Source organism: Pipra filicauda, unplaced genomic scaffold (genome assembly GCF_003945595.2).
Source record: "Pipra filicauda isolate LSUMZ 115617 unplaced genomic scaffold, ASM394559v2 scaffold37_size4185640_pilon, whole genome shotgun sequence".
In the NCBI taxonomy this organism is placed as follows: Eukaryota; Metazoa; Chordata; class Aves; order Passeriformes; family Pipridae; genus Pipra; species Pipra filicauda.
The window spans coordinates 504,709-523,128 of NW_024104509.1; the positions used below are offsets into that span (position 1 = coordinate 504,709).

Genomic DNA, 18,420 nt, shown 5'->3' on the forward strand with positions numbered 1-18,420 from the left:
CGTGTCAACAGACACATGTACATATTTAAGTTTTCCAAATTCTGGTATATGTGTGAAGTCTGATTGCCAGATCTCTAATGGTTGCAATCCCCTAGGATTGGCCCCTTCTGGGAGTAATGGAGTAATCATCTGACAATCAGGGCATGCTTTTAAAATCTCTTCAGCTTGGATTAATTTTAGGCCAAATTGCTTTTGTAGTGACCGTGCATTCTGGTGAAAAAACTCGTGAGAGAGTTTGGCTTGTTAGTACAGATTAGGTATTTCAGCCATACCTGTCAACAATCAGCAATTAGGTTTCCCTCCGCCACAGGACCTGGTAGTGCAGTATGAGATCAGGTATGAACGATGTAATGTCCAAATTTTCTGCTATGAATTAGAATAATAATATTAATTAGAATAATAATAAGTAGAATAAGCATTTGTTTGAGACTTCTTTTAAGTACGAATTTTCAATTCTTTTCACTATGCCCACCACATAGGCCGAATCAGATACAATATTGATTGCTTCATTTTTGAAAATTTTAAATGCGCGAACAATTACTCATAATTCCACAATTTGAGGAGAACCTTGTACTCTGTGGATATCCTGTTGCTAGTTTCCATTTTCTTGCCAAACTATGACTGTATTTCCTGTTCTCCCAGACTCATTGGTAAAGAGTGTTTTGGCTCCCTTTATGGGAATTTCCAATTGGATAGTTTTTAATCTCATTGGAATTTGTGTTAGTCTTTGTATAATTTGGCACGCCGGGAGGTGAAATTTTATTTCTCCCAGGTAACCGTCGATGGCAATCTGAAAATCAATGGAAGTCTGCAGCAGCTGCTCGAGCTGCTCAGAAGTCAATGGGAGATAGACATAATCTGGTTCTCTTCCATTGAGTTCTAAGCTTCTCGTATGCCCCTTAAAAAGTAATTTGTCAATCATTTCTACCATTGTCACGATAGTTTTTTGGAATTGGTGAGGTAGGAATAGCCATCCCCATAAGTAGAAGTCCTTGTAATTCACTGAAAATTGGCCCAGGATGGTGAACGGTTGCTTACTTTTTCTAATGATGACTAAAGAGGATGGCAGTCCCTCCGTCCTTCAATTCGTTTGCCGATCAGATATTTTCTCCTCTACAATAGAGAGGGCTTCTTCCGCTTCTGGAGTCAGGGATCTTGGGGAGGACAGATCTGCATCTCCTCTTAATAATTCGAACAGGGGCTGCAGATCACTGGTTGTGATCCCTAGCACAGGACATATCCAGTTAATGGCTCCCAACAACTTCTGGAGACCATTTAAATTTCGGATTTTCCTGTCAATTGTAACTGATTGTGGCCTAATAGATTTGGAGCTAATTTGGAATCCAAGATATCTCCAGAGTGCTTCTCTCTGCACCTTCTCAGGGGATACTTCTAGTCCTAGGAAAACTGAAGTAAGCAAACTAAAGGATGAATCAGGAAGGAAAAATAGAATCCTGACAGCTGAAGCCCATGCTCTGACCCCAACCGTAGTGTCTGTACTGCCTCCGTGATGTACTAAGACCATATGTACTCCTACCAAGGGCATCCCCAAACTCTGTGGACTTTTCTCAGTTTGCATATTAGCAGTCTTATAGAGGCAGATATGGGAAGGGCTTTGGTCACTCAGCAGACAGCTGCCCACTGCCCCTGGAGCACAGCTTTCAGCTTAACAGCAGAGATCATCTGCAGCCCTCCCAGTCTGAGCCATTTTCCCAGAAAGTTCTCGTTGATGCCTGTTTTTCCTCCTCTTAAATGCTCTACTCAATGATACTCTGTGTTCTCACTGTACTCAGTATACTCAACAACATTGAAGCCAGCTTTGCAAGGCATTCCAGCTTCTCTGGGTTTTATTTGGCTTGGTAAGAGACAGCTCATGTTTCGCAGAATCATAGAATATGCTGAGTTGAGAGGGACTCACAAGCATCACTGAGTTCAACTCCTGGCCCTGCACAGGACCATTCCTAAGTTTCAGCCTGGTCTAAATAAAAATTCAGGAGACAGATCCCAGTGACCATCTACCACTAGACCAGAAGTGTTTCGCAGTCAATGAATATTAAGAATTTTCTGAATTTTAAGCTCCCAGGTAGGCTTGTATCTCTGCACACCTGTATGCACATTCATTTTAGAACTGCTGGAGCTATCTTGCATGGCCATTGATGCAGCACTGCCTTTCCATCCTCCCTTCTCAGGGTGACTGTGTCCACATGCATGTCTGCTAGAAGCACCTCAATAACCAAGGGAGGTAAAGTCATGGCACTGATTTCATGCTGGAGTTAGCACAAAGATAAGTCTGACCTCCATCCTGCTGAGGTGCAACAGGTACCATTGGTGAGTGCTGCTGGAGCTCTTGCCCTATGGTGGTGCTGAGCACTGCTTCTGATACACAGCCTCTTGGCTGCCTCACAAGTCTATGCTTTGCTTGACATCATGTGGCTTTGGCTTGAGAAATAATCTCAATGCCATATCTGAAATATTTGACCTGCTCATTTCACCAGCCAGAAGAATAAGCTAACAAGAATTCTTCAAAAAATGCTGGCACCTTAATTTCTTTATTTTATTGGCCAAACTATGAAAGTTTAAGCCATTATCTGCCATGGTCTGAAGGGGGAGGGGAATGGGGCCATGGCACAGCACAGATGGGTCTGGAGTCAAGGTAGAGGTGCAAATGGAATGCTTTATTGAGGTGTGCACGGGGTTTTTATGAGTTCAGGCAGGGAAAGGGATAGAACATGGGGTGGAGCATGAGACAGACAAACGGGGGAAGAAATCGGGGGAGGGACACAGGCAAAGGGGGAGGAACATGGGAGGAACCGGGGAAGGAAAGGGCGAATGGTAACTGTCTCCTCTCTGCAGCTTCTTCAGCCTATCAGAGAGGGGAGCAGGGAAGCAGGCATGCCCAGGCCTGCCCAGTGCCATGACAAATCCTGGGGAAACATACAATGTGTATATTTATAAACACATAATAACGTTAAAGTCCGTATCATAAAGTCCTTTCAATCGCTGTACATCTTTTTCCATTCCTGAAATTGTTCCCATTCTGATTTCTGGTCCTCAACAATTATCTTCAATGACTCTTCAAGGTCACCAGTCTCAGAGCAGTTGAGTCTCACAGCTCACTGGCCTCCTTCTCTCTGGCTTTTGTCTGAAGCTTCTGCAAGCATGGAAGGTGCTGTGGATAATTTTTGTGAGCAGGAAAAAACAGATACAGGGCTAGCTTTGAGCTTTTTTTTTACGGGCATTTTTTTGCTCCATGCTGAAGTATTGTAAATGTTTATTGTATCTGAGCTAGGAGGTGAAAAGTCATCATTATACAGCAACGGCAGCTGCACGTAATTTATATATAGTATACTTCATTATAGTATATAGTACTGTAATTTATATGTAGTAAATTTCTGCAAGGTTTTGAAGGCCTTTTCAAGATCTGAGTTAAAATATCTCCAATGAAACCATTCTGTGGACTGATTTACTGTGTGTTTCAAGCAGTTCTTAAAACCTAGCCTCAGTGTTTTTTAACAGAGCTTCTGCACAGTAGGTATGGCCCTGGGTTCTCAGAGAAGTGGTAAAAATCCAACTAGGTTATAATGGGGAAGAAGGAGTGACTGAGACACCAGCACCACAACCTACACTGAAAGTGCAAACTGTTCTACTCGCAGCAGGCAAAAATTTCAGGACGCAGAGTCACTGGCAAACTGCACTTTACTGATTATAAAAACTCTTCCCTGGATGTGAATTTCCAGAAGCCAAACAAAAATAAGTGATTTGTGCAATATATGAATTAACTCAGTCAACAGCTCAACAACTCAGGTTGGGCAGGAGCCATTTTTCATCTCTGAGGAGCACCTCTACTTTCTCAGCCCAGACCTTTGATCAGCTAGCAGGACTTGTTTTTGTCATTGGCACCATACAGGGATGGTGGAGGTGGCTGGTCAGGAAAGGATACTGATGAAAACATCCCTGTGTCAGGAATGACAGCAGTGTCCTAGAACAATGTTTATGTCTTAGATGTATTTTCTCTCACACCTCTATCAACAGCTTAACCAGAAGAAGTCCAGATTCTCCGTAAGCCACATCCCTGCCTGCTATCTACTGAATAAGCAGAGAAATGAAGATGGAATTACATCTACCTAGACTGTTCAAAGTTCTTGTGTGTTGAAGGCACAAGTTGATTTCTCCTTGAAAGTACCATCACAATAATTTACTTTTTCTTCATAGGGTTGAGGGAACAACTTTAAGTAATGACAAATTGATTAGCTCTCCTTGATGTCACATTTATAAATATTTCTCCTCTGAATTTTATTGATAGTTTTGTGCTGTCTCTAACCCTTTAGGCCCCTGAATTCATTTTTCCCAAAGTTTAAAATGTAGAGGAGTCTGTTAGGAAATGTTCTGAGTCTTTTTTTTTTCCTAAAGTACTCTGAGGAGTGCGAACAATGATGAAAAAAAGAAAGTAACTCTGACAATAGAATAGTCTTGTGAAAGATTTACTACAAGGAGGCAGAGTTATTTGCTTAGGAAGGCTTTTCTACCTAAAAGAAACATTTTTCTCAAAGGCAGTTTTGATGATTTCTCCCCCCACATTCCAGAGAGGCTCTCAGGCTCTCTCTCCTGTATGTGAGGGGAGAGATAACACTCGCAGACATGCTATGGCCCTCTGCAGCCAGTGGCGAGAGCTGAAGGGGGCCAGCAATGATAAAGCCTGAAGAAGAACAGGAGGCGTGACTTTTTTTCTCACGCCCAGTGCTTTTTGCAGCACTGCAAGAAATTTTTTCTAAGTCTAGCATTCTCAACTTTTGGAATAAATTTTCCTGAACTCCTTCACTGCCTGGCATTTCAGGGGTACTTGTGTGTTATCTTACTTCACAGTAGCTGCCACGGCCCGCGGGGAAAGGGAATGGGACTGGGCACTGCAAAGAGGGTTCAGGACACAGCTGAAGTCGGTGAAGCAAAGCCAACTTTATTAGAACCAGCAGGGACTTATATAGGGTTGGAACAGGGGCTGGACTCAGGATAGGGGAGGAGTAAAGGATTGACATCTCAGGGACTCTTGAGATAGGGCAACAGGGTAGAGATGGGCGGAGTTGGGGTGTCACTAGGGGAATGGGCCAATAAGAGCTACCTCTGCACTGCACCAAACAGGGACCAATCACAGGCAGAGGAGCAGGAAAACAGGGGAGAACAACAGGTTTTGGCGGGAAAACCTGTGAGGGGAGAAGGGGAGAAGGAGACAATATGGAGGATATGATTTTTAAAACAACAAACTGGGGTACATACAACACTGTAACAGTACAACAATAAACTGGGGAAAACTGGGGAAAAACTGTCAGTCCAATAGTCGTCACATCTGGTAAATAAACATCTTTTCCAGTGAAGTAGTGTCCATTCCGGTGTATATTAGTCATTTCAGGGGTTATAGATCTGTCTCCAGGCCTGGTATTTCTGCCAATCGTTTTCTTCTTCCCCAACAAGTAGCAATAATAAAAAAAGAAAATTCAGATGTATTTGCCCCATTTGAACATTTTGCTCCCTATGTGCAACACTTCCCTGCAATATCCCTGCATTGCTGTTGGTCTGCTTGTTGAGGAAAATTAAGTTGCTGTGCTGTTAACAGTTTTATAACTCCTTGGTTTTTAATTCCTTGGGCATGTCAGACAGATCTGATGGAAGTTTAGTCCTCAAAGTTTTGAATTTCCTGCAAGTTTAGAGAGAATCATTAGTCCTGCAGAGCTGCAGAGAAGTGCCTCAGCTGACCCTCAGCATGAAATGAGGGTAATTTGTTTAATTTTATTTAATTTTACATAATTTTATTTAGCCTTCTGACCAGCAGCATGCAGAAGTGGAAACATAGCTTGCAGCAACCCCAGGTGTGCTGCCTTTGGGCTGCTGGAGAAGAGTAGCAGGGGTTTTTGGTGTTCACCGGAGAGATCCTTCCCCTCCTCTTTGCCTTGGAGACATGACTTACCTGCTAGAAGAGCAATTATCCACCAAGGAGATCATTGCTTTCCTCCTCCATCAGGCTTTCTGAATCAAAGATGACATCGTCTCCTACCTCCAGGGAAGTGGAAGTCTCCAGGGAGACTGATGCCCTGTGGCTGCTGAAAAACCACACCCAGACTATCATGAACATCATTAAAAAGCTCAGCCAGGACACACACTGACGAGTACCTTCTTTGCTTTAGTAGTGCAGCTCTAGCCCATGGTCCATCCAGCACTATATTCAGCAGCAGAAAACTACTCTGAAGCCATGACCACTCTGGTACCATAACCTCTACCTTTTAGTTAAATTCTGATTTTTTCTTGTACAGTGGTAGTTGCCGTTACCTATGAAAACAGAGAGGAGATAACTAGGGAAAGTAAAAGAAAAAAAGAAGAAAAATGAAATAAAGAGCAGATTAATGAGTTTTGGTGGTGTTTTAATTAGAAGGTTTGGATTCTATTTGCTTTCAGTTTTGTTGGAGTGTGGAGATTGAATTCAAGAAAAATACAGGAGATTTTGTTCAAGGAAAATAAGGAACGAACTGTATTATCATCTAACATATAACATCAAGACTCAAGTTTGGGTTTACTTCTTACTTTTCCTGATGCAAATATTCTAATTTATACAAACTTCTGCATAATCAAAAATTGCTAAAATGCCTCATAAAACTCAGTACAGACTGGAATGAAGGTCCAGGTTCACATTTATTTAAACTGACTGATGGTTCTGTGCTGGAAAATCATGATGCCCTTCTCCTGCCTAAAGACCTGATTTTATTTTCAAGAATTTGATGTTATGGTAGTAAGCAATGTTATTAAAGCACTTACTTATTTTAAATCATCCAGTTCGTCTAACACTATCCAGATTCAGTACCTACAGTATGGTTTTGCTAGAAGCATCTCTAAGATGCTATCAGCATCTAAATCTCATCTTTTTCCTTGGTTGTAAATTACATTTCTCTAAGTCCTAATCTCAGGTGTATGCTTGATTTGTGTGTTTTGGTTGTCAGAATTTGATAGGGATAGACCACTGATAGTGTAGATAACAGTAAAGTGAGACGTGTCAATCAAAGCCTTTACAGAATTAGTGGAGGTTTGGAGAATTTCTCCTGGCACATAGCAAATGACAGTGGTTGAACAACATTGATTTCTCAAGAATTAAAATAAAAAGAAAGGTTCTGCCAGTAAATGTGACTCACTCATAGTCTAAATCTTCCCCAAAGCAGGAAGAATATGCTTCAAAAAAGCCTGCTTTGGAGAAATGCTGGCATGCTGTTGCCACTAAGGCAACCAACCCACACCACGCTCTCTGGAGCCTCTAATTGGCTGCAGCACCCCTCATTTTGGCTAGGAGGGCAGTGAGGGGTCAGTGAATCGGATGCCCACCTGGGACCGGTGGCCACAGTAGCCAAACCATATAAATAGAGGTGCACAGGGCCTCCATTTTGTCCTGCCTTCTCTCCTGGAAGCTGCCACCATGTGACTCTTGGCAGTAACTATTTTTTTCTCTCTTTCTTCTCTCTTCACTCCTTCTTCTCTCTGCTCTTCCTTTACTCTTTTCTTCCTCTTGTGGGTAACTTAAAACCAATGGATTGTATTTCACTAATTTGTGGGTCGTTGTGTGTTGGGTTGTTAGTCCTGTAAAACCCTTTTGCCAAAATGCCTATTTTCACGCTAAAAGTTCTCTTGAGAAAAAAAAAGTGTGTAGCCTTTTCTGTTTATGCGATTCAAGATATCAAAGAACCAAAGGCTCTGCAAGAGTTTGGTTGAGCACTTCTCAGCAGTAGGCCCTGGCAGCTTGCCTTCAGCAATGCTCCTGTGTACATCCGTCTGACAAGATATGCCATCCAGAGGGATGATGCATCTGGCAGGCTACATGCTCCCATTCTGGGAACACAGCAGCAGCTTGGTTATTTCTGGAGCTGACTCACTGCATCAGCCACCTGCACCACACAGCAATGTTGGTAAACTCAGAGTATGTTCCAATACTGCAATTCTGCCAGGTTTGCAAAGACCTTCCTTGGGAGGCAGAGCCATTGCATCGGGGCCACAGGACTCCCTTAGGTTGCAAGGGCTAAAGAAGGTCAGAGGTTTTGACCGTATTTACCAGAGTTGGAGTTGACTTCGTGCAACTTGAAGATTAAGGAAGGGGTGGGCAGCTGTGCAGATCACGTTTGAGCATGCTTCTGAGGGAGAATTGCCTCCAACCCTCAGTTAGGTAGCTCTTACAGGGGTCAGCCTCCTTCTTTATGCCAGCAACTGAACTCCGTTTACACCACTGTGTTGCACTTCTTCAGTCAGAAAGCTCGGGCTTGAGATGGATGCCAGAAAGCAACCTGAAAAGGGTTATTTGAGTTCAGTCTCACATTGCACAATGTGAGAGCAAATCACTAGATTTAAATAAATGAATAAATAAATGAAGTAAAAATTTTAAAAGCACCCTTGTCCTGGCCCAGCTCTAATTTCCCCGTTTATTTGATTTGTTGGGGAAGAGAAGATCGACACATTCTCCGGGGTACCAGACCTCACCTTGCATTTATTCAGTGCTGTCAGACACAGAATTAGAAAGAAAGACCAATTGAATGTATGGGTGGGAGAAGGCAGGTTAATGTGGCATAAGTAAAGTGTCTTATTATAAACCTGTATTTTGTATTTAAAGGGTAGAAAAAAAGAGTAGATGAAAAGCTCCTAATTCTGTCACTAAAGCTAGAATAAATGGATAAACCACAGAAATAAGAAAAGCAGTTGAACTAGATGAAAAATGATGAAAAAAGACTTCATGTAAGAATTGCCAGATTTAAAAGACAGATCAGAAAGGAGCTTGAGGAAGTGCAAAATGAATACAGATCAGGTGAGAATGGGATTTCAAGCAAGTTATTTTAGAAAGATATTTCTACAGTAACTTGCTACTGAAGAAACCACTTTCCAGTAGAGACATATTAAAATTACTCTCTCTCCCAAACCCCATATACAAAGGTGTACGGGTTAGCCCATTTGTCTTTCCAAACAGTCGGTGTGGCTTTTCGCACAAGAGTTGCATTCCCCACCTAAGAGTTTCAAGATAAGACCATTTAAAGGCAATTTCACAACCTGTTTTCCAGATTTTTTTAAGAGCACCTATTTCTTCTGTTAGCAAGATCCTCGACCCTCATAGGGAGTCAGAAGTCATTCACTCTTGCACAGATCCTGCTACTGTGATCATGTTTGATGGTATTATGTTATTTCCATGCTTTACTCCCCATTCTCAGTCAACAGCATCTTGGTGAGTTACAGCTACCAACACAGACCATGCATTGAGCAAGTGAAGAAGGAAGCAGTCAGATGACATTGCTGATACATGCAGTGCTTTTTATGGGGATAGTCACAGTAATGTCTCTCACAAAGCATGAGCTACTTTACCAGATGATTCTGGCTGTTCAACTTCCAGCAGCAAATAGAAAGACTTTCACCTGGCACTGAATACATAGTCTTCACAAAAGAAGATTTCACCCACTGTAATGTACTCTGCATCACTCAAATCTTACCTATAGTAATACCCTTCATTTGCAGCTGCTCATGGAAGCACAGTGGACATAGCAGGTTATCCAAAAAGAAATAACTCAGCCGTCTCTTCAAGAGAACAGATGGGTGAAAATTACTACAGGACTATTTCACATCTTGCATGTTCTCAGCTGGAACTCGAGCATCTGGTTCTCATTTTCCAGGTTGTCTGTGATAGAGGACTCCAGCTCTTCACTTCAGCTCCAATTCCTTCATCATCTGCAACCAACCCACAAACCCTTCTTGAAGGCTGTAGTAAACCAAGCTCTCTTTTAGTTAAGGTCTTTGTGCATCTTGACAGGGCAAGGCTTAGCTGTCTACAAGATCTTCTGAGTGAGCTCAAAGAAAGCTGTGGTTAAGAAATTTCAGGATAAAAGATTTTGGTGCCAAAAGAGTTCCTAACTTCAAATTCCTGCTAGTGGAAATTAAGGACAGGAGAGAACTGTTTATACCAAATTTTGGCCATGATTGTGTTCAAACTCAAGTCCAAGAACTGCTCTTTCCCTTGACAGTCCTCTGACTCCACAAAAGGGGGAAAAGAGGCTACTGAAGAGGTGCAGAGCAGCATGAAGGGGACAGAGGCAGCCTCTTAAATGTCTCAGCAGCTGTTCATGCTTTAACACATTGGCATCTTGGAAATGAGAGACATGTCTGGAATTTATAAGATTCTAAGCACTATGAAGTGATTTGGTTGAACACAAACCAGACTGCAGCAGTGACAAAATGAATCCATATGAGACAGCTTTTCCAAAAAGAAAAATGTCATTGGCTGCCATGTTACAATACACATTTTAAGAAAAAATACAAGGTTGCTTACTTGGTAGGAAGTTAACACCTATATGAGATGCTGAACAAATGTAAAGAGCTACGTTGTTATTTGAAAGTTATTGCAATCAGCTAGGTAACAACAGCTTACAATTCTACAATTCTCCAGTCTTTAGTGACAATATTTGACTGTACAGTGATCCAAAAAAGGTGCATCAGGTGTTCTGTAGCTCTGTTTTGGAAAAAAGTGTGTCTATACGCTCCTGTCTCTCTTTTTATACACCTACACAGACACATAAACAGCTGGTGAGGCTGAGCTCCCATTCTCCCAGAAGCATGCAAGAAAACAGTGTTCAACTCAAATGACTAGTAGATCTTATTTACAGTTGCTGCAGCTCTGGGAGTTCCATGGTACCAACTTTGTTATCTGGTAGGCAGACTGCAGAGCAACAGTATCCGATGGGAAATGCAGAGCTTTTGAGTGAAGACTGCAGTCTTGGGAAAAAACAAATCGAAGAAAAACTCCCAATGCTCAATGAAAAAAATATCTTTAAAAGCAAACAATATCGTTTGTCTTGAAGACAGACAGTATTTATTTCCTTCCGCATCACAAACCTGAAGTCAATTGCAGTTTACATAATCATCCTTGGTATTGTCCAATGTATTGGAAGATAGCTCCTATAGCAAATAGCTTGCAACCCAAGCTGCTATTGCATGTCCATGTTATTCAATAGAATAATGAGATAGATTATTAAGAAGGTTTATGTAAGAGTTTAGCTAAATGAAGAAGATTATATTTGTTGCAATTTTTCATACCATCCTGTTGTTTTGGAGGGTGTGAGGAGCACCTCCCTACCTTCCTCCCCATATAGGGCGAGGGCAGGGAGGTCCTGCCAGGAGATACTGTGAGAACTTAGTAGGATAAGTTTGCTGGCATGGCCTGAACACCCTCTCTCTCGTTCTGGTGGGTGGTGCAAGGGCAGGAGTGCAGTCAGGCTTCTCTCTCCTGTCATGGGTTTTCTTTTTGGTTCTGGCCATTCGCCCCAGATTCTGCCTCCTTGCTGCCAGAGCTGCTGCCACCCCCTGCCACTTCCCCACTGATCGGAGCCATGCTGTTTCCCCACTGTTCGCAGCCATTGCCGCAGCTGCTGCCGCCCCATTCCAGCTTCCCACTGATTGGAGATGTGCCTTTTTCCTGCTGCCTGGAGCTACCGCTTCCATGTTGCTGCCATTGCTATGGGCAGCCCCATTGCCACTGCTGCCACCAGTGCCTCTGCCTGGAGCCACCACTTCCACATCGCTGTTGTTGCTTCCACCAGTGCTGCTGCTACTGCTGCTGCCGGCACCTCTGCTTGGAGCCACTGCTTCCATGTCACTGTCATTGCTGCTGCCAGCACTGCCGCTGCAGCCACACTTGAGGAATTCAGGAGTCTCCTTGGTGAACTTTTCACACATTGCCCGCTTGCGCAGCCACAACTCTGCTCCAGCTACATTGTGATTGTGTGACTGGGTCGGGACAGTGCCACCATCTCACTGGCACAGAACTGAGGATGGTTTTAGGTGACATTTTCTCCGCTATTGTTTGTGTGGTAGTTTGGACTTGGCTCCCTGCCAAGAGCCCAAGACCGCAGCAAGAGGCTTCCCTCCCCCCTTTCTATGAACACAGGGGAAGGAAAGGTAAGAAGAAAGAAAAAAAAAAAACTAAAAGACCAAAATAACAGAATCAAAGCAGTGTATATATATATATTTACACTTATATACCACATCTCCAGGATGGAGGACCACCGCCTCCCGAAGATCTTGCTTTATGGTGAACTTGCCACTGGCTGCCGCAAGAGAGGAGCCCCGAAGAACAGATACAAGGACTCCCTGAAACAACATCTCAGCCTTGGCTATATTGATCACCATAACTGGTCTACTCTGGCCTCCAATCGGGAGGCCTGGAGACACACCATCTATAACGCAGTTGTCTCCTTTGAGAACGCACGCAGGATCGCTCTCAAGGAGAAAAGGCAACGCAGAAAGAACCGTGTCTTGCAGAATTTACCATCTAAGGAGTCTTTCTGCTGTGCCTTTTGCAATCGGATATGTCTGTCTCGTATTGGCCTCATAAGTCACCAACGTGCCTGTAACAAATGTGGATAGAGCCTTCCCAAATCTTCGTTCGTGAAGCCCAGCCATGACACTTATATACGATTACAAAAAAACTACATACATATAAGAAAGAGAACCCCAACACCCCAGAAAAACCAAAAAACCCAGATATACATGCCAAGAAAGAACTAGCAAACAAAAATCTTAACACTTTCCTTAAGAACACAAAGTCCACACCACCAGATCCCTCCTCTCGAATTGGGAAAAAGTAACAGGGAGACTGTCTGCCTTCTCCTACTCTACCGGAAGAGATCTAACCTTCCGACTTCCTTCCCCCTTCTATTTATATTTCTGCTTACATCGAAAATAGAATGGAATATTGGGATATGGATACTTCCTTAGTTTCGACCTGGTTGCCAGGAAGCGGTCTAAACGAAACCACTACAGTTTGGTTTTTCTTTGTTCTGTTTTGTTCTCTGTTTTTAGTAAAACTGATATTCATTTTCCATACTTCACTCAAACACCTCATAATTTCAAAATTTTTGTAATTCGAGGGGGAAGGGTTTTCTATTCCATTAGAGGTCCTACACCCTGGGACATAACTGTCAGTAAACCACGAGAATAATTTGGTGTTTCCCAACATAGGGCATTCAGAGAAAACGTGGAAAAAGAATAACAGTTTTGAATAATCCATCTGTGCATTGGATATAGAACCCCTCAGGCATCACATCAATTTATTCCTGTTTATTTGGCATGTATTCCTGCATATGTATTTTCCATTCATAGGTGTTTATGTCAAAACAGGTTCTAAAACCAAGGTAGCTGTAGCTGTTTTTCAGTTTGTAACTTAGATTCATGGGGTTGTAAATTCTATGTCGATAAGTCTCCTCTGGAATGTGTTTTCAGGGTTGTGTTCCTACCCTAACCTAAAGCTGTTATTCCTGGAATTTTAGTGATAATGGCACCCAATCTGGGGGAGAAATGCAGGGGAGCATTTTTCCCCCAGTCCTTCACCTACTTCTCCTTCAGGTTCACTACAACAGTTTTTGAAGAGTTTAAATTCCCTCTGGATGTTCGAGATGTTTGGAAGTTTGCATATTTTGCTCTATCTTACGTCTGAAAGTAGGACTAAGAGCTGTCTGGAATGTGTCCAGGAGTTTTGATTGGCATGGGTTATGGGAGTACATGGGTAAGTTCTTGGAGATCGTTACTGCTCCAGTGACCTGGAAATTCACCCTTGAAGAACTGCAGGACCCTGTCAAGATGTTGAGATCAGTGAGGGGAAAGTGCCATGGTAGAGCTATGGAGGAGCAGCTTGTGGTTGCACGTGGAGCCCTGGCTACTGAAATGTCTCAGTTTAATCAGACTGAAGTGTTTTGCTAAGTAGGATGAGTTATGAGGAAGACCAAACTCCTCCCTCTAATTAGCAATTGTAAATCCAAAATTAAGAGGCTCCAATTGAGGAACTATGGAAAAAGGAAAAATAACATATATATGTATTGGTAGAACAACAGAAGAACACAAAACCAACCAAACAACAATCCTATACCCAAAAATCCCCTTCAAAAAGGGAAACAGTTCAGTACCTTTTGCCTTTTGGTGCAATTCTAATCATGATCATGTAAGGGGGGTACTTTTGAATTAGATGATCAATGGAGCATAGAGGCGTGAGAACGAAATCATATTAGGATGTGAAACCAGCTAGAGTATGGTACAATGTAACTTATGGCAGAAGCTAATTGTAAGGTCCATTGTGCTTTTTAGCAAGTCAGCTTGATATCCCCTATTATCAGAGCTGAGTTTTTCCTTGTTTTTGCTACATATTGCAAGATAGATACATCTACCCTTGAAACACAATGGTAGAGGTCATACATAGGGGTGAGAAAGATGATGATGGGAGGAAGATGATGTGGGCAGGGGTCGCTCGCCCCTTGCCCTACAAGTAGGGCATGTGCAGACTGTTGCCATTAGGTAATGATTAGGTGGTGTTTGGCTGCCATTCAGGCATCACCTTATACTACGTACTGGCCCTACGTAGTGTAATGTGGAACTGATAAAAATGGGGTGTCGGAGCTGCTGAGTCGAGCGATACTCATCCTACCACCGAGACTGTGTTGCTCCGCGGGGACACCCGCTAAGCACGGGCACCGACCAGCTGCTGCAGGTCCTGACAGCCCTGGCCTGTCTGTGTGGGTAAGCACAGGTTATTGATAGGAAGCAACTGAGAGAACAAACTTTTTAATATCCTTTTAGTGTTCCTTTAATTCCCCTTTTATGTTTATAGTATTTTTCCTTTAGTTTCCCTCTTTACTAACCAATATCATGTTATCCATAATATTGTGTTAAGATCCTTTTTTGGTATTCCTTTTTTTTTTCACTAGTTAATACTGTACTAAATGCTGTTCATAGTATTTGTTTTAATGCCACCCGATAAGATAGTTATTTTGTATCCTTTTTTAGTTTTTAATTCCTCTTGCTAAGTTTATTACTATTATTATTATTCTCACTGTAATAAAAGATATTTTGTGTGCTTGAGTATTTTTTGGCACTTGTCTTTATTCCGGACATGTATCCGAACGTACTGCTACAGATCAGCAGGGGCACCGTTGGATCACTGGAGGAGCAGAGCCTGCAGTGCTCGGTGTTGGTCAGCAGGGGGCGCTGTTGGGCTCTGGCGGTTGCCACGTGAGGCCCCGGAGCGCGGGAGAAGCCGAAAATGGAGATCTTCCACACACCGAGAAGGGGAAGGGAAAAAGGGGGAAAAAGGCTGTTCCCACAAAACTCACACTGTCTGCAGCTGACTGTGGCCTGGAATTCCCCCTTTTCCTCAATGAACACATGCCACTGCCAACACAGGAGCAGAGGAGGGAGAAGGCCGACTTCCTCCCCAAAAAGTTCCTCTGCAGGTGGGTCAAACCCCTCCAATGAAGTCTGAGCAGGTCTGGGCTGGGGGCAGAACAGGGTGCAGGCAAGCCGAGGCCAGAAAACAGCCAGATGACCAGGCTGAAAACAGAGTGAACCTCTGACCCCTCAAACACACATCTTGCCTGAGTTAAGGCAAAGGTGAAGTGTCCCATTTCTGAGTAGGGAAGAAAAAAAACTCATTACCCCTTCTCACAGTTTTTAGGAGGGCCATCAGCTTGGCATGCAGGTCTGCTAGTTAGTTCTTTTGTGTTGATCAATCACCCAAGGCAAACCACCCTCCCCCATTCAACATCTTTCTTTTACAGAGAGGCAAGGGGAAAGAAAAAAATTTCCTGCTTGGTTTTTTAGAACAAGTAAACCTAAGACACGAAAGCTGCTTGGTATGGTGCAGCACCTTCAGGAGGAAAAGAAAGAAAACAAAACACCTGACACCATGGCATCTCAGAGTGTAACACAACCAGAAGGACAACGCAAGCCAATGGAAGTTGCCCCTATCCAAATGAGAAAATACAAGACCAAATTGTTTCACCCAGTAGATGACGATGGGGAGGTGAGACCCTCACAAATAACAGACCCAGAAATAATCACCGAGTATCTTTGATAATTTCTGTAATTTGTGGAGAGACATCACTCAAGGACTGGATGAACCTATTCTGACTTCGTTGATTTGAGTCTGGAATCTTATGGGTGAAGGTGCACTGCTTGGCGGTAGCAAAGCAAGGCATTTAGGATCCCAGTCTCAGGATGTGGGTACTAACTAGGGAGTCAGAACCCCTCCATCTCCAAACACGGCTTTTAAGAAGCATAAGAGAGAGGTTTGCTCGCAGAAACAATCTGCAGGGGAATCACCTTTTTACCTGGGAGACCATGGAAGATGGGATCCAATGTCTGAGAGAAATGGCACTGTTAGAGATACTTTTCACAAGGGACAAGCAATCCAATAGTGACCCTGACAAGGTCAAGTGTCCATCACAGATGTGGTGGAACCTCGATGTGCAGGGCCACCATATATGTTGATTTCCTGGTGACAATGCACTGGAATGAAAACAAAGAAACAGTAGGCTCTATGATGAGTACACTCAGGACATATAATGAGATTGTCCATGCCCCACTATGGGCCCATATCTCTTCTGCCGAGAAATTAGTTGTGGACCTCTGGGCAACTATGACCACAAAAAACTCAAGAGAGGAGTTTAAAGAGAGCATTGTCCATGTCTCACCAGTGCAAAATGGAGCCCTGCTATCCAGAATAGGCATCCCCTGGCTAGAGAGAGAGGGTACACTACATAGGGCAACCTGTGGTTTATCCCACGAACATGGGGAAGACATGAGTAAATGGGAGAGAAAACCCACCTATGCTTTATCAGTACGGGCACAGGAGTTAAAAGGAAAAATGACCAGAGGCAATTCCATGAGGATGGATGTAGCCCCAGTCTTCCATGGGCAAGCCCCTAGACAGAACCGGAGGGGACTTATCTTCTCTGTTTGACTGAATAAAAGTTAGTGGTGGTTTGAAGGTTTGTTTTGCTTCAAAACAAAGAAAAAGAGTCTGGAAATAAGGAGAAAAACTCTGGGAGCAGGACAAAAAACCACAGCAGTATAATTTCCCAACAGAAGCTAATACAGTTCTTCAGCAGGGAGACCAAAAAAAGTGTTCACAATACAATTGCAATAGAAACCTCAATTTCTACAGTACATTTGTTTCTGTAAAGTAGTCCGTTGCCCAGAGAAAAAGATTCAAGTGGACTCAGATAACTGCCCTCTAATAATCCATATTGCAAGTCCCTTATGCTCCTTGCTCTATGGAAAGGCAGGTTTCTCAAGCATGAATTGCAGGTGGCCTTTCTGAGATGCCAGGCCTGCACAGCATGACAGCTGAATGCAAAACAATGCAGTTAGTAGGGAATGTTGCTTCAGCAATTAATCATGTTGTTCCTGCAGGCAAAAATTTTGGTACTTTTAAACCTTCTTCAGTGAGTAAAAAGTGACAGAAATCACACACATCTTGTAAAAGTCAACAAAGGTTGCAGATGACCTTTCTGCATTTTGTTTGTGGTCAGGCTCTTTGGAGATAAAGTGCATGGGAAAGAGTCGCAGCATTACACTCTGCTTTCACGCCAGGTCTGTGTTTGTCACATTTCCAACAAGCAGCAGGAAACTAGCAACACTGAAATCTCAACAACATGCAGCCTTTTCTGAGCTCCTCTGGATCCATATTTTAGTCCTGCTGTATGTTTGGTCCATTAGCAGGGGCTCTGCCCTCACTGTAGGCCTGAAGTCCATTTGTGCAAAATAGCAAAACATTTGGGGCGGAGGGCAGCATCCCAAAATGCCCATCTCTAGATCCTTCTAGGCTTACCGTTTTTTGTCCATGTACTTGGCTGCCAGTGAAGCAGGTAAGGTTTGGTATATCTATCCCCCACTGAGACCCCCGGATGCTGCAGTTCGCAGTATACTGAAGAACATCAAAAAGGCGAAATACAAGGTTATTGATGAATGTGTTTCTAAAAGCACACAGCATGGAAAAAAAGCCAGAGTCTAACCATGGAAGAGAGAAAAGGAGAGAAGTATCACGGCATATTTCCTATCTATCTATCTATCTATCTATCTATCTATCTATCTATCTATCTATCTATCTATCTATCTATCTATCTATCTAATCTATCTATCCATCTATCCATCTATCATTTCACATGGCAGTATGGCACAAACAAATGTTTTATCTAAGCACTGATTTGTACAATTAAAGCAGAAGGGTTTCAGGGCCTAATTATAAATTCAGATCATACATGAATATATATTTCAATATATTACTATTGAGTGACTTCCCAGCATAAAGGAGTTATCTCAATATGTCAGTCCACGCTGCAACCAAACTCAAAATGATTCATCTTTCCCCTCAGAACATTAAATTTAAAAGTTATTTAACGGAGAGCTGTTCAGTTAAATGAGCTGAGAAGGAAAGGTAAATTCTAGACATCCAGGACGATATTCAGCTGGGCTGCAGGATTAGGGCTGTACTTCTTGGAAGGGTGCCTTTTTGCAGTATTAAAACAGTTTTCATGAGCTTTATGTCTGTAAACTTAAAAAAAAGTTGAAAGGTATAAAAAAAAAACGTCGGGG

The 18,420-nt window shown here is 42.8% G+C and overlaps 1 pseudogene; it reads left to right on the forward strand.

Moving 5' to 3' along the window:
• The window catches only part of LOC113992052, a 35,197-nt pseudogene extending 23,121 nt beyond the window's left edge, over positions 1-12,076 (forward strand).
• Positions 12,077-18,420: the final 6,344 nt, after the last annotated feature.